Here is a 12441-nt window from a genome sequence, read left to right on the forward strand (position 1 = left end):
CAAAGTTTTGCTCTTGTTGCCCAGGCTGGAGTGCAATGGCATGATCTCGGCTCATGGCAGCCTCTGCCTCCCGGGTTCAAGTTGTTTTCCTGCCTCAGCCTCCTGAGTAGCTGAGATTGCAGGCATGTGCCACCATGCCTGGCTGGCTAATTTTGTATTTTTAGTGGAGATGGGGTTTCTCCATATTGGTCAGGCTGTTCTTAAACTCCTGACCTCGGGTGATCCACCTGCCTTGGCCCCCCAAACCGCTGGGATTACAGGCATGAGCTATCACATCTGGCCACTCTTTACTATATGTGTATTTGTATGAATTTTTAGTGTTTCATAAAATGATTTATGCTTCTCTTTTAGAATGATTATGGACTTGAAGCCAAAGAACAAGATGCACTAGTGGACTGATTGCTGACCAGGGGCTTGAGAGCTGGGTTCTGTTTTCCCTTCTCAAACTGACTTTGCGGCCACGGAGAGGTGAGTGCTATTTCTATTTTTTCTATCTTAAAAGTGGTAGTAATACAGCCTTTCTGGAGTTGGAGGATTTGTTGGCTAGTTCTTGGGTATAGGGGATGCAGGCTATCAGGTGATGGAGAGCATACAGGCTTTATAATCAGAGTCTTGGATTTGAAACTTGTTCCATGACATACTACCTGGGTGATAAGGAACAAGTTACTTAACCTGTCTCCTCCTGTAGTCCTCACTTGTGAGAGAATAATGCCACCAATCTCAAAGGGTATTCTCAGAGTTAACGAGAATGTGTATAAAGTGTTAAGTACTATTCTGAATGCATACCTAGAAAGACTCCAGGAAATTGTGGCTGCTGTTCTGCAGAAACTTTTGGAATGTATATTTTGACTATTGGCAAATTACCTGAAAAGAAAGTCCATGACCTGTGGCTACTTGTAATTTTGATGAGAAACAGATGGAATCCTGTTCTTGGGGAGCTTAGTATTCTGGGTAAAAATGGTCTTAATTTGAGTTAGCCTAGCTGATTGCCCATTTTGCATCAGAGTGTGACAGTTATTATCAATTTAATTTAGCCCATAATTTCTACTATAAAACGTAATGGACTTTTTTTTTTTTTTTTTTTGAGACGGAGTCTTGCTGGGTCACCAGGCTGGAGTGCAGTGGCATAATCTCAGCTCACTGCAACCTCCGCCTCCTGGGTTCAAGCTATTCTTCTGCCTCAGCCTCCCGAGTAGCTGGGACCACAGGTGCATGCCACCATGCCCGGCTAATTTTTTTGTATTTTTAGTAGAGACAGGGTTTCACCTCGTGTTGGCCAGAATGGTCTCGATCTCTTGACTTCGTGATCCGCCCGCCTCGGCCTCCCAAAGTGCTGGGATTACAGGCGTGAGCCACCGTGCCTGACCTATAATGGACATTATATGGAACTTGGAACAGGCCTCATAAATATTGGGATCTGCTATGCTTTGGAAACTTGTAAACAACCAAGTGGGGTTCTGGTTGTAAAAATTACCTCTACTCAGGGTACCAGAAAGCACATCTTTTTTATACTCTGGAAAAATGTGGAAATAATTTAATTGTACATGTGCAATGGCAAAAAGGAGTGAAGTGGAAATTACAAATGCCAAGATTAGATTAGCTTACGTGAATGAATCATCAAATGACTTCTAAGATTTTTTTTTTTTTTTTTTTTTTTTTGGGACGGAGTTTCGCTCTTGTTACCCAGGCTGGAGTGCAATGGCGCGATCTCGGCTCACCGCAACCTCCGCCTCCTGGGTTCAGGCAATTCTCCTGCCTCAGCCTCCTTAGTAGCTGGGATTACAGGCACGTGCCATCATGCCCAGCTAATTTTTTGTATTTTTTTAGTAGAGATGGGGTTTCACCATGTTGACCAGGATGGTCTCGATCTCTTGACCTCGTGATCCATCCGCCTCGGCCTCCCAAAGTGCTGGGATTACAGGTTTGAGCCACCGCGCCCGGCCGACTTCTAAGATTTTTCTTACAAGCTCTGCCTGGAGCAAATAAAGAGAAGGAAAATAGGAATGAAAGTTCTGTTATTCTTCAAACCTTTATTTTCCAGATGGGCAACTTGTTATCCTGCTAGATGGGAGGGACAAGGTCTGTATGGTAGTATTCTGTCACTCCAGAAATAACTTGTGCCCTCCAAGTTCTTTTAGGAGTATTGACCTAGAGTGCATACTAATAAGTTGCTGAGAAATGAAACAACACTGTTATTTAAGAAGCTGTTGAGAAAGCTAACCTTTAAGAGTTTAGGGAATGGGTTTATAGGAGCATGTTCATCACTTTTAAGTGTATGACTAGCTTAATTGCCTAGATCCCTGTTTCTCAAACTGGGATATGAATACCTTTAGGGTATCAGGTAGTATGATTCCTGGGTACTTGAAGTCACAAAATAAACGTGACCCATCTTCTTGGAACTTCAATTATGCTCATTGAGGGGGTGGTGAATTAAGTAATTTAACTGGTGATTAAATATTAAGTATTGGCTAGGTATGGTGACACACACCTGTAATCCCAGTACTTTGGGAGGCCAAGGTGGGTGGATCATTTGAGGTCAGAAATTCGAGACCAACCTAGCCAACATGGTGAAACCTCATTGCTACTAAAAATACAAAAACTAGCGAGGCATGGTGGCAGTTGCCTATAATCCCAGCTACTTGGGAGGCTGAGGAGGGAAAATCGCTTCAACCTGGGAGGTGGAGGTTGCAGTGAGCTGGGATTCTGCCACTGCACTTCAGCCTGGGCAACAGAGTGACTCTGTCTCAAAAAAAAAAAAAAAGAAAGAAGATCTGGCATGGTAGCTCACACCTGTAATCCCCACACTTTGGGAGGCCAAGGCAGGCAAATGACGAGGCTAGCAATTTGAGAACAGCCTGGCCAACATGGTTAAACCCCATCTCTACTAAAAATACAAAAAATCAGCAGAGTGTAGTGGCGGGTACCTGTAATCCCAGCTACTTGAGAGGCTGAGGCAGGAGAATTGATTGAACCCGGGAGGTGGAGATTGCAGTGAGTGGAGATCATGCCACTGCACTCCAGCCTGGGCGACAGAGTCAAGACTCTTGTCTCAAAAAATAATAATAAATATTAAATATTGTTATATTAAAAACAAATTCACATTTTTGGAGCAGAATGAAAACTGACTAAGATAACACAGGTCTTCAACAAAATGAGGCATGAGTGCCTGAGGGTGGGAAGTTCTCTTTGTATAGGTTCTATAGAAGATACATTTGAGAAGTAATACATTTGAGGTATACAACAGTTCTGCTGTCCTGCTCTTTACTTTGTTTCTGTAGTATTTGTATAGGGGAAAATCTCTTAAACCAGATTTTTTCTTTGCTTTCACACAACCACCACCATCAACATGAAAGAAAACTTAACGTTACCAAAGATGGGGTGGAGGGATTTTCCTCACACGCCAAACAGTGGATACCTGCTAGGTGTCCTCCAATTCACTTCCAACACTGTCTACCCAAGATGGTGTCAGATTCCACATGTTTAGGGTTCAGTCCCTTAAGACCATCTGTCCTTTCTACCAGTTGCAAGTCTAGCCCTTCAGAGCTTCTGACCAACTGGCTTCAAGTTGAAGTTCCCACGACCTCTTTCTTGGGTTCCATTAATTTGCTAGAGCAGTTCACAGAAACACTTCTTAAATCTCCTGGTTTGTTAAGAAGAATATTTTATTTATTTATTTTTGAAATACAATCGCACTGTTGCCCAGGCTGGAGTACAGTGGCTCTATCTCGGCTCACTGCAACCTCCACCTCCCAGGTTCAAGAGATTCTCCTGCCTCAGCCTCTGGAGTAGCTGGGATTATAGTGCGTACCACCATGCACAGCTAATTTTTGTTTTTTGTTTGTTTGTTTTTTGAGATGAAGCCTTGCTCTGTCACCCAGGCTGGAGCTATCTTAGCTCACTGCAACCTCCCCGACCTGGGTTCAAGTGATTCTCCTGCCTCAGCCTCCTGAGTAGCTGGGATTACAGGTACATGCCACCAACCCAGCTAATTTTTGTATTTTTTAGTAGAGACAGCGTTTCACCATGTTGGTCACGCTGGTCTAAAGCTTCTGACCTCGTGATCCGACCTCCTCAGCCTCCCAAAGTGCTGGGATTACAGGTGTGAGCCACTGTGCCACTGTGTCAGCATTCCTTCTCCCAGGGTATAGGATGGGACCCTTGAGGGTCTTAAGACCCACAATCGGAAAGATGGGAGATTAGAGTGTTGCCTTAGGGCAGGTGATAAAAGGGCAAGAGAAAGTTGGAGAGATTCGTCTGTTTCCCAAGGCCTAACAATTGATGCCAATTTTGTTAATCCTCCCATTCCCCACCAACTCTCTCTCAAAGTTTTAGGTTGTAATTAAAAGTCATAAAATAGTTAAATCCTAAGCTGGATCTTATGGCTCCTCCAAGATAATTCTTTAAAAACATCTTTTTTTTTTTTTTTTTTTTTTTTTTTTTTTTAAAGACATTCCCACCCTGTTGCCTAGGCTGGAGTGCAGTGGTGCATGATCTTGGCTCACTGCTACCTCCACCTCCCGGGTTCAAGCAATTCTTCTGCCTCAGCCTCCCTTAGTAGCTGGGATTACAGGCACCCACCACCACGCCTGGCTATTTTTTGTGTTTTAGTAGAGATGGGGTTTTGCCATGTTGGCCAGGCTGGTTTTGAACTCCTGACCTCAGGTGATCCACCCGCATCGGCTTCCCAAAATGCTGAGATTACGTGCATGAGCCACTGTGCCTGGCCAAAAGCATCTATTCTTAACTGTGTGTTTTACAATTACTCAGTATTGTTACTAACATACTGCTCTTAATGTAAGTGGCATTTAAGAATTACATTTTCTCCATATGTCCTTGTGGGTAGAGGAAAAACAAAAAAGAATTACATCTTCTTTAGTCAGGCATTGTGGTGCATGCCTGTAGTCCTAGCTATTCGGGAGACTGAGACAGGAGGATCACCTGAGCTCAGGAGGTTGAGGTTGCAGTGAGCCATGGTCCCACCACTGCATTGCAGCCTGGGTGACAGAGTAAGACCCTGTCTCAATAAACAAGTAATTAAGAATTACATTTTCTGAGGCTGGGCGTGGTGGCTCATGCTTTAATCCCAGCACTTTGGGAAGCTAAGGTAGGTAAATTACTTGAGGCCAGGAGTTCAAGACCTGCCTGGCTAACGTGGCAAAACCCCGTCTCTACTAAAAATATAAAAATTAACTGGGTATGGTGGCTCATGCCTGTGATCCCAGCTACTCACGTGGCTGAGGCACGAGAATTGCTTGAATTGGGGAGGTGGAGGTTGTAGTGAGCCAAGATCACACCACTTCATTCCAGCCTGGGTGACAGAGCAAAACTCTTGTCTTTAAAAAAAAAAAAAAAGAAAAAATACATTTTCTATATTGGTAGTGTCTGCTCTTTGGATACAGGTTTTGTTTTTGAACCTAGTTGGTCCTGAATATACTGGTGTGACTTTCCATGAAATAATGTGAATTGGATCAACCCAGATGTGCCTGCAATATTTATGAAACACTTGTGATATGCTCATTCTATACTTGAACACATGTCTTGCTACTCTGTGCCTGGTACTACACTAGGTACTAGGATTTCAAAGATGAATAAGAAAAGGAACCTTCTTGAGGTTCTTAGGTAGACTCGGGGGCAGGAGATTTGTACATAAGTGTCATTGGTGTTCTCATAAAAGTGTGTTAAGGGTGGGCTGGGAACGGTGGTTCATGCCTGTAATCCCAGCACTTTGGGAGGCCAAGGCTGCTGGATCACCGGAGGTTAGGATTTCGAGACCAGCCTGGCCAACATGGTGATACCCCAACTCTACTAAAAATACAAAAATTAGCTGAGTGTGGTGGTGGGCGCCTGTAATCCCAGCTACTCAGGAGGCTGAGGTGGGAGAATCACTTGAACCTGGGAGGTGGAGGTTGCAGTGTGCTAAAATTGTGCCATTGCACTCCAGCCTGGGTAAAATTGCAAAACTCCATCACAAAAAAAAAAAAAAAAAAAAATGTGTTCAAGGTGTAGGGAGAGATAGTTACAGGAATTTGGGGAAAGATATTAGGAAAGGATTTCTGGGGAAGAGTCCCTGATCTGGGTATAAAAGGAAATGCAAAAGGGCATAAATTTGATTTTAATCCCATTTGGGACACCAAGGCCTGGTCTTGCAGCTTAATAGCTATATGGCCTTGGGCAAATCTATTGGGGTGACTTCCTTGGGCTTCCCTTTCCTCATTTGTAAAATGACATATCTACCTTGTTGAACTTAGGGAGGGTGAATGAAGTATTGTTGGAGAGACATTATTTATATCTAACTAATGTAACTGTAATACAGAAAGGTAAAGCAATAATGTTGGACTTTCACAGTAGTTGGTCATTGTATCTGTTTTGCGTTAAACTGAACTTCGGTGACCACCAGATAATACAAAAGTTAATGAACTAAACTGAAGTACTGTAGCTGAGGAAAATGAGTTAGATTTATCAGAAAATCTGTTAAGCAGTAGAGAAATGGGTAAGTGAACAGGGTCACATCCCATGTTTTAAGGGATATAAAACAACCCATTTAAATAGATGAATGCAGTCTGGGCAACTTAGTGAGACCCTGTGTTTTTTATATATATGTGTATATATATATATATGTGTGTGTGTGTATATATATATATGTGCCAGGCATGATGGTGCACACCTGTAGTCTCAGCAACTTGGGAGGCTGAGATGGGAGGGACCTGAGCCTAGGAGATTGAGGCTGTATTCATTCCAGCCTGGATGACAAGAGTGAGAGCCTATCTTAAAAAAAAAAAAAAAAGAAAGAAAGAAATGCTGTTAACCAACAAATGCTTATGAAAGAGGTGTTTTGTTTAGTTTTGTTTTGTTTTTGAGACTGAGTCTTGCTCTCTCGCCAAGCTAGAGTGCAGTGGTGCAATCTTAGCTCACTGCAACCTTCACCTCCCAGGTTCAAGTGATTCTCCTGCCTCAGACTCCCAAGTACCTGGTTCTATAGGCGTGAGTTTCACCATGTTAGCCAGGTTGGTCTCCATCTCCTGACCTTATGATCCACCCGCCTTGGCCTCCCAAAGTGCTGGGATTACAGGCATGAGCCACTGTGCCTGACCGCCCCCCCCCCCCCCCCTTTTTTTTTTTTTTTTTTTTTTTTTTTTGGAGATGGAGTCTTGCTCTGTCACCCAGGCTGGAGTACAGTGGCATGATCTTGGCTCACTGCAACCTCCACCTCCCGGGTTCAAGTAATTGTCCTGTCTCAGCCTCCTGAGTAGCTGGGATTACATACATGCACCACCAAGACCAGCTAATTTTTGTATCTTTAGTAAAGACTGGTTTTCACCATGTTGATCAGGATAGTTTCGAACTCCTGACCTTGTGTTATGCCTGCCTCGGCCTCCCAAAGTGTATTGCATAATTTTTAAGGGAAAAGGGAATTCAGTACAGTAGGAAGCAGCACTGAAGTTTTCTGATAAAAATAATGAAATGTTAAAAGGTGTTTTTACCTAGTTTACTTGGCAGTAATGTCTAGACTGCTTGAGTAGAATCGAGAGGCCCACTAGAACAGTTAAAGAAGTGCAGCCAGGAGAGAGTAAGGCAGGAAGAAGCTGCTGCATCTGCTCAAGTGTTAGAGGGGCAATTCTTGTAGTGTTCCTCACTTAAATTTGGTCTTAAACTTTTTTTTTTAAATACTACCCAAGTAATGTTTAGTTTCATTCTTTGGAAGTGTCTAATAATTGTAGAATTACATTAGAACCTAAAGAATCCTTTAACTTTGTTTCCCTAGAGCTGAAGACTATTAATAGTCTGGTGTGTTGACTTTGTGTTTTTATTAACAGGCATGTACATCTAATACAACTTTTGAAACAAAATATAAGTGTGCTGTGCAAATTTTCTGTAACTATCACATTTAATGTAAGCACATGAGGTGGAAATGTTGGAAACAATATAAAATGTTAAAATGAAAATTAATTCTCAGTCCTTCCTCTGATCCCTCATTTTTCTTTCTCAGAGGCAATAAATACCAATTTTTCATATATTCATCCAGAGAAAATTCTGCATATATAAATATATGAGTTGATTTAATTTTTTTTGGAGATGGAGTCTTGCTCTGTCACCTAGGCTGGAGTATGGTGGCGTGATCTGATCTCGCTGCAACCTGCAACCTCTGCCTCCTGAGTTTGAGCAATTCTCCTGTCTCAGCCTCCCTAGTAGCTGGGATTATAGGCACTCACCACCATGCCTGGCTAATATTTGTATTTTTGGTGGAGACGGGGTTTCGCCACGTTGGCCAGGCTGGTCTTGAACTCCTGACCTCAGGTGATCTGCCTGCCTTGGCCTCCCAGAGTGCTGGGATTACAGGTGTGAGCCACCGTACCTGGCCTGTTTTCAACTTTTGCCATTAGAAAAAAAATTCTCTGGTAGTTGATAGCCTTCTTTTTTAAAATTTTTATTTATTTATTTATTTATTTATTTATTTAATAGAGACAGGGTTTCACCATGTTGGCCAGGCTGGTCTTGAACTCCTGATCTCGTGATCTGCCCGCCTCAGCCTCCCAAAGTGCTGGGATTACAGGTGTGAGCCACTGCACCTGGCCTTGATAGCCTTCTTACATACACATCTCTGGGCTCAAATAGTAGTGTAAATATAGAATAAGTGCACAGAAGTTGAATTGCTTGTATATTTCTAGAAGAGGAAATGGCATATATAAAAGCCCAGAGGCAGGAAAGGAAAGACCTAGAATGTTCTGGCTACTGAAAGCAGTTCAGTGTGATTAGAGGAGAGTGTATCAGGCTGGATGCAGATCTGCGGGTAGGGCCCTGAAGCACATGGTAGGCCATGTGAAAGAGTTTGGACTTTTTTTTTTTTTTGAAACGGAGTTTCGCTCTTGTTACCCAGGCTGGAGTGCAATGGCGCAATCTTGGCTCACCGCAACCTCCGCCTCCTGGGTTCAGGCAATTTTCCTGCCTCAGCCTCCTGAGCAGCTGGGATTACAGGCACGCGCCACCATGCCCAGCTAATTTTTTGTAGCTTTAGTAGAGATGGGGTTTCACTGTGTTGACCAGGATGGTCTCGATCTCTTGACCTCGTGATCCACCCGCCTCGGCCTCCCAAAGTGCTGGGATTACAGGCTTGAGCCACCGCGCCCGGCAAGAGTTTGGACTTTAAAGGTTTTCAGCATGGTGGTTTCAGAAGGGAAATCTTCTTGCTGGTAATAGATTTATATTTTAGAAACCCGTGGCCCCTGCGTGATAAATGGTGGATAGGAAAACTGGTTAGAAGGCCATTCCGTTGGTCCAAGCAAGATGTAATGCTATCCTGACTTAAGGAGGGATAACTGCGATTGCGGTTCGTCTAGTTTGTTAAATTATAATTGTTATTTTAAATTAATTAAGTTAGAGACAAGGTCTTGCTCTGTTGCCCAGGCTAGAGCGCTGTGGTGTGATGATAGGTAACTATAACCTTGAACCTCCTGGGCTTAAGTGGTCCTCCGGCACCATGCTTCTGAGTAGCTAGGACTGTAGGTTATATCACTATGCCCAGCTAATTTTTTTGTAAAGACGGGGTCTTACTGTGTTGCCTAGGATGGCCTTGAACTCCTGGCCTCAAGCAGTCCCTACTCCCAGGCCATCCAAGGTGTTGGGATTACAGATGTGAGCCACCGCACCCATCTTAGTTTTTTTATTATTTACTTTTAATTAAGTTGAAATCCTATTCTGCATCATCCTTTGTAACCTTCCTGTGTGCTATGAACATTTTTCCTGTTAGATATCTTTTTCTGTTTGTTTGTTTGTTTGTTTGTTTGAGACAGTCTCGCTCCATCACCCATGCTAGAGTGATGTTGTATCTAGATTCAGTGCTACCTCCGCCTCTTGAATTTAAGTGATTCTTGTGCTTTAGCCTCCTGAGTATCTGGGATTACAGATGTGCTCCACCACCAGGCGAAGCTAATTTTTTTTTTTTATTATTTTTTTATTTTTTGAGACAAGAGTCTTGCCCTGTTGCCCGTCGGGAGTACGGTGGTGCAATCTCAGCTCACTGCAACCTCCGCCTCCTGGTTTCCAGTGATTCCCCTGCTTCAGCCTCCGGATTATAGGCGCACACCACCACACCTGGCTAATTTTGTATTTTTAGTAGAGACACAGGATTTTACCATGTTGGCCAGGCTGGTCTCAATCTCCTGACCTCAGGTGATCCACCCACCTCGGCCTCCCAAAGTGCTGGGATTACAGATGTGAGCCATAGCACCTGGCACTAACTTTTGTATTTTTAGTAGAGACAGGGTTTTGCTATGTTTACCAGGCCAGTTTTGAACTCCTGACCTCGGTTGATCTGCCTCCTTCAGCTTCCCAAAGTGCTAGGGTTACAGGCGTGAGCCAATACACCCAGCCTCTGTTATATACCTTATGTTACTTCAAATTAGTAGGAACTTTGTTGTTGGATGTTAAGTGCCATGTGTACATGCCTTAGTTTTCTGAACTGTTTCTTTGGGGACAGCAGTCAATTGTTTGCCCTAACCTTTTACCTATAATATGTTGCTTCTACTTATTCCTCATTAATTGAATTATTTCTAAAACATGAGCCTTGGCCAGGCATGTTGGCTCACACCTGCAATCACAGCACTTTTCGGAAGGCCAAGGCGAACAGATCGCTTCAGTTCAGGAGTTCAAGACCAGCCTGGGCAACATGTTGAAACCCCGTCTCTACTAAAAATACAAAAACTAGCTGGGTGTGGTGGTAGGTGCCTGTAATCCTAGCTACTTGGGAGGCTCAGGCACAAGAATCGTTTGACCTTGGGAGCCAGAGGTTGCAGTTAGCTGAGATTGCACCACTACTCCGGCCTGGGCAACAGAGTGAAACTGTCTCAAAAAAATAAATAAAATATCAACATTGACTGAGAGCCAAGTTTATTGTAAATTTGAGTGCATACATTTTGAGATTTTTTTTTTTTCTTAATATGCCCGGAAACTTAGGCCTGTTCTTGTTTTCTCAGTAGTAGATATTTGCTGGTTTAATAACTTAACGGATAGATGTTACATAGCGGTCTGTCTTAGCTAACGTCTAAGTAGATTATCCTGTCAAGTATGTAACTATAAATGCTCTACACATTTTTCACACACCGAACTAAATTTCCTATTTCTTTTTCCTTTCTTTCTTTCTTTTTTTTTTTTTTTTTTTTTTTTTTTGTGGAGACAGAGTCTCGCTCTGTTGCACAGGCTGGAGTGCAGTGGCGTGATCTCGGCTCACTGCAACCTCTGCCTCCCAGGTTCAAGCGATTCTCCTGCCTCAGCCTTCTGAGTAGCTAGGGTTACCGGCCCCGGCCACCACACCATGCTTATTTTTTTTTTGTATTTTTAGTAGAGACAGAGTTTCACCATGTTGGCCACGCTGGTCTCTAACTGCTGACCTCAAGTGATCCTCCCACCTTGGCCTTTCAGAGTGCTAGGATTACAGGCGTGAGTCACTGCGTCCAGCTTATTTCTTATTTTGAAAGAAGTAGATGATATACATTGTCTTCCCCAACAAGGAAGGAGGAAATAAGAGTCCTAAAATGTCCTAGGTTGTTGAGAGCTTTTGAAGAAAAGAGGCTTGATGACAGGAGCAAAACGCCGTCTCAAAAAAAAAAAAACTCTGCCTTTTTTTTTTTTTTTTTTTTAACTGTAAAGTGGTGATACTGGTTCCTTTCTTACCTATAAGGATTACTCAAATTGATATAACCTAAAAAATGTAGGATGTTAAAGCCAAAAGAAAATTTAAGTCATCTGTCAATCCCTTCATTTTACAGATAAGATAACTAAGAAGAGGCAGAGTGATTCATCTGAGGTCATGGATGTAGGACAAGTGCTTATGTCTTTTTTGTTCTTCCTGCAGACTGGCTCTGAATAGTCTTTGGGTTTTTTAGAATTTCCTCCTTCAATTGGTTCTGTAGCTAATTATTTTACACAATCATTTTTGGAATGTCTTTTGACAGAAAAACATGCATCAGTGTGTATCTCTAGAAAATGTAGAGGCTGTGTGTTACTGCTTTTGGTTGTAGTATACATGTTTTCAGTGTGTATTTTTCAGACAACAAGAACAGTAATGTTACTAACTTTAAAAAAGTTCTTCCATGTGTGCAAAAATGCATTACTAGGCTCTGATGATAATATTAAAGCTAAGTATCTGATAAAATTTTGAGCTTGGCTGGGCATGGTGGCTCACGCCTGTTATCTCAGTACTTTGGGAGGCTAAAGCAGGATCACCTGATGTCGGGAGTTCCAAGACCAACCTGACCAACATGGAGAAACCCCGTCTGTACTAAAAATACAAAAAAAATTAGCTGGACATGGTGGCGCATGCCTGTATTCCCAGCTACTTAGGAGGCTGAGGCAGGAGAATTGCTTGAACCCGGGAGGTGGAGGTTGCGGTGAGCCAAGTTAGCACCATTGTACTCCAGCCTGGGCAACAATAACAAAACTCCATCT

At 42.9% G+C, this 12441-nt stretch overlaps 1 protein-coding gene across 1 annotated transcript in view; it reads left to right on the plus strand.

The window, feature by feature from the left end:
* Positions 1–12441, plus strand: part of CTCF (CCCTC-binding factor) — a 77588-nt gene that overhangs the window by 8342 nt on the left and 56805 nt on the right. Inside the window, exon 2 of the mRNA XM_032283736.1 lies at positions 352–468. The gene's annotated coding sequence lies outside the window, so the exon portion shown is untranslated. The remainder of the gene's footprint in view (positions 1–351; positions 469–12441) is intronic.

The sequence above is a fragment of the Sapajus apella genome, unplaced genomic scaffold (assembly GCF_009761245.1).
Source record: "Sapajus apella isolate SASKATOON/1434 unplaced genomic scaffold, GSC_monkey_1.0 scaffold15, whole genome shotgun sequence".
Classification (NCBI taxonomy): Eukaryota; Metazoa; Chordata; class Mammalia; order Primates; family Cebidae; genus Sapajus; species Sapajus apella.